This window comes from Triticum urartu, chromosome 7A (genome assembly GCF_056163025.1).
Source record: "Triticum urartu cultivar PI428250 chromosome 7A, HENAU_Tu73, whole genome shotgun sequence".
NCBI classification, from domain to species: Eukaryota; Viridiplantae; Streptophyta; class Magnoliopsida; order Poales; family Poaceae; genus Triticum; species Triticum urartu.
Window position 1 is genome coordinate 645,553,118 of NC_141879.1, and position 4,762 is coordinate 645,557,879.

A 4,762-nucleotide genomic window follows, 5' to 3' on the forward strand; every position below is an offset into this window, starting at 1 on the left:
TCTCCTAGATTTCACTATAACTTGACTCTTTTTCTCTGATTTCTTGATACACAACTTGTTGTCTATAGGTGCAGATGCTGAAATCTTCCTACTGTAGGTGTGCCTTCCACATGTTTGCTGAGATGTTTGATCAAGTCAAAGCGAAAAATCTGGTCTTATGCAATTCCATCAAAATAGCTTAGTGATTGTTGCTGCATGGTGTACATGTAAGTCCCTAGAGATCCCACATCCTACTTAATTAATTATGTGCATTAAGTATTCTAGGTTGCATAAGCTAAGGTGTCTTGTTACCATTATGTATATGCGTGTAGTTGTTCAAGCTTGCGTAACACTAACTAAAATCACAAGAAAAATAGACATGCTTCTGATTTGCAATAAAGATGTTAAATATGAAATTGTTGTAGGATATGTGCTAGGATTTTATAGTTAAGCAGTGCTTTTTGTTTCATGGTGATACCTTTTTGTTCCCCTATATTGAGGATATCTAAAATTTAATATGTACAAGATGAACCAATAAAAAAATAAACTTCAGACTTCGGTTTGTACTTTAACAACCTTGCATTGCTTCGATACACTACTAGAGTGGCCATCACCTGTTGTTCATGTGTTCTGATTTGGCTTGTACCTTAATAATCGTGAAATAAATTTTAAGCCATGTATAGACTAAATTTGTAGTTCTTGTGCAAGCTAATGTGCTTTGCTACTGTTGTCACCTTGTATAAATATATACTGGTTCAGTTCATTTCATTGTTGTTGCCGGGTTTATATGGTCTCAACTACTGCTGCTATAGTACTTGGAGTTCTGTGATGTGTGTTTTGTTACTTTTTCATTTGACACACTTTTGTTTGGATTAATTTGAAGCAACCTCATGTTCACTCTTGTTTTATAGTAGATACAATGTTATTCTCATTTGTAGGCACTATAAGATTGAAGAATTTTGGACAGCATGTAATTCATTTTTATATTTGTTGCCAATTCTCTTATTTCTACTATCTATTCATAATTACAAACGTCTAATATTCTTGTAAATATGCTAGGTAAGATCGGATAGTGGGCTACTTGGTGCTGCCCATCACAATCCACCATTACATGATAGTTGCCATCAAGGGCACCAACCGCAATAGCTTGAATAACAGTAGTTTATGTGCTCTGTTGATGTAAAATGGACAGTACCGGTTCCTAACCCTGTTATGATATATATTGTCAATATATGTTGTGATGTAATTTGTCAATCTATGCTACAAGTTATCATTTCATACATGATTTTGTAAACTGCTATTTTGTAGATACATGCTGATGGCAGCATAAAATATGTAATGTTTGACACTTTGCAAATACTTTTTTGTTGGGCCAAAATTGGCAGGATTTGGGTAATGCATAATGCTAACAACGTACTGGGTCAAAGTTTGTCCAAAGGAAATGGGCCCAGCCAAATTTAAATCGCCCTTTAAATTGTGCCAAAGTCCATGACGATTCATGTGATGAAAAATAATATCCACGTATGCTGCCACATCATTCGAATTGGTCAACTGAAAATCCTACGTGGCGTTAGTCCATGACGGATTGTTCCTCACAATGGTTTGGGCCTGGGCGGTGCTACGTCTTGAGCTTGCGTTGGTTTTCCGCGAAGAGGAAGGGATGATGCAGTAGAGTAGCGTAAGTATTTCCCTCAGTTTTTGAGAACCAAGGTATCAATCCAGTAGGAGGCCACGCTCAAGTCCCTCGTACCTGCACAAAGCGATAGCTACTCGCAACCAATGCGATTAGGGGTTGTCAATCCCTTCACGGTCACTTACGAGAGTGAGATCTGATAGATATAATATTTTTGGTATAAAGATGCAAAGTAAAAAGTAAAAGCAAAGTAAAAAAGCAAAGCAAGATTAAAGTGATGGAGATTGATATGATGAGAATAGACCCGTGGGCCATAGGTTTCACTAGTGGCTTCTCTCAAGAGCATAAGTATTCTACGGTGGGTGGACAAATTACTGTTGAGCAATTGACAGAATTGAACATAGTTATGAGAATATCTAGGCATGATCATGTATATAGGCATCACGTCCGTGACAAGTAGATCGAAACGATTCTGCATCTACTACTATTACTCCACTCATCGACCGCTATCCAGCATGCATCTAGAGTATTAAGTTAAAAATAGAGTAACGCCTTAAGCAAGATGACATGATGTAGAGAGATAAATTCATGCAATATGAAATAAACCCCATCTTGTTATCCTTGATGGCAATGATGCAATACGTGCCTTGCTACCCCTTCTGTCACTGGGTAAGGACACCGCAAGATCGAACCCAAAGCTAAGCACTTCTCCCATGGCAAGAACTACCAATCTAGTTGGCCAAACCAAACGGATAATTTGAAGAGACTTGCAAAGATAACCAATCATACATAAAATAATTCAGAGAAGATTCAAATATTATTCATAGATAGACTTGATCATAAACCCACAATTCATCGGTCTCAACAAACACACTGCAAAAAGAAGATTACATCGAATAGATCTCCACAAGAGAGGGGGAGAACTTTGTATTGAGATTCAAAGAGAGAGAAGAAGCCATCTAGCTACTAACTATGGACCCGAAGGTCTGAGGTAAACTACTCACACTTCATCGGAGAGGCTAGGATGATGTAGAAGCACTCCGTGATGACGGCCCTCTTCCGACGGAGCTCCGGAACAGGCCCCAAGATGGGATCTCGTGGATACAGAAAGTTGCGGCGGTGGAATTAGGTTTTTGGCTCCTCTTCTGATCGTTTGGGGGTACGTGTGTATATATAGGAGGAAGAAGTACGCCAGAGGAGCAACAAGGGGCCCACGAGGCAGGGGGCGCACCCTAGGGGGGGGGGCGCCCCCACCCTCGTGACCGCCTCTTTTGTTCCTTGGAGCAGGGTCCAAGTCTCCTGGATCACGTTCGGTGAGAAAATCAAGTTCCAGAAGATTTTTTTTCCGTTTGGACTCCGTTTGATATTCCGTTTCTTCGAAACACTGAAATAGGCAAAAATAGTAATTCTGGGCTGGGCCTCCGGTTAATAGGTTAGTCCCAAAAATAATATAAAAGTGGAAAATAAAGCCCAATATAGTCCAAAACAGTAGATAATATAGCATGGAGCAATCAAAAATTATAGATACGTTGGAGACGTATCAGGCATCCCCAAGCTTAATTCCTGCTCGTCCTCGAGTAGGTAAATGATAAAAAGAGAATTTTTGATACGGAGTGCTACTTGGCATAATTTCAATGCAAATCTTCTTAATTGTGGTATGAATATTCTGATTAGAAAGATTCAAGACAAAAGTTTATATTGACATAAAAATAATAATACTTCAAGCATACTAACAAAGCAATTGTGTCTTCTCAAAATAACATGGCCAAAGAAAGTTATCCCTACAAAATCATATAGTCTGGCTATGCTCCATCTTCACCACACAAAGTATTTAAATCATGCACAACCCCGATGACAAGCCAAGCAATTGTTTCATACTCTAACTTTTTCAAAACTTTTTCAATCTTCACGCAATACATGAGCGTGAGCCATGGATATAGCACTATAGGTGGAATAGAATGGTGGTTGTGGAGAAGACAAAAAGGAGGGGAAGATAGTCTCACATCGACTAGGCGTATCAACGGGCTATGGAGATGCCCATCAATAGATATCAATGTCAGTGAGTAGGGATTGCCATGCAACGGATGCACTAGAGCTATAAATGTATGAAAGCTCAAAAAGAAACTAAGTGGGTGTGCATCCAACTTGATTGCTCACGAAGACCTAGGGCAATTTTGAGGAAGCCCATCATTGGAATATACAAGACAAGTTCTATAATGTAAAATTCCCACTAGTATATGAAAGTGACAACATATGAGACTCTCTATATGAAGAACATGATGCTACTTTGAAGCACAATATATGAGACTCGCTATATCATGGTGCTACTTTGAAGCACAAGTGTGGAAAAAGGATAGTAGCATTGCCCCTTTTTATTTATTTTCTCTTTTTTTGGGCCTTCTTTTTTTTTCTTTGGCCTTTCTCCTTTTTTTATTGGGACAATGCTCTATTAAATGATGATCGTCACACTTTTATTTATTTACAACTCAATGATTACAACTCGATTCTAAAATAAAGTATGACTCTATATGGATGCCTCCGGCGGTGTACCGGGATATGTAATGAATCAAGAGTGACAAGTATGAAGAAATTATGAACGGTGGCTTTGCCACAAATACTATGTCAACTACATGATCATGCTAAGCAATATGTCAATGATGAATGTGTCATGATGAATTAGATGGTGGAAAGTTGCATGGCAATATATCTCGGGATGGCTATGGAAATGCCATAATAGGTAGGTATGGTGGCTGTTTTGAGGAAGGTATATGGTAGGTGTATGATACCGGTGAAAGGTGCGCGGTATTAGAGAGGCTAGCAAAGGTGGAAGGATGAGAGTGCGTATAATCCATGGACTCAACATTAGTCATAAAGAACTCATATACTTATTGCAAAAATCTAGAAGTTATCAAAGCAAAGTATTACGCGCATGCTCCTAGGGGAATAGATTGGTAGAAAAAGACCATCGCTCGTCCCCGACCGCCACTCATAAGGAAGACAATCAATAAATAAATCATGCTCCGACTTCGTCACATAACGGTTCACCATACGTGCATGCTACGGGAATCACAAACCTTAACACAAGTATTCTTTAAATTCACAACTACTCAACTAGCATGACTTTAATATTATAACCTCCATATCTCAAAA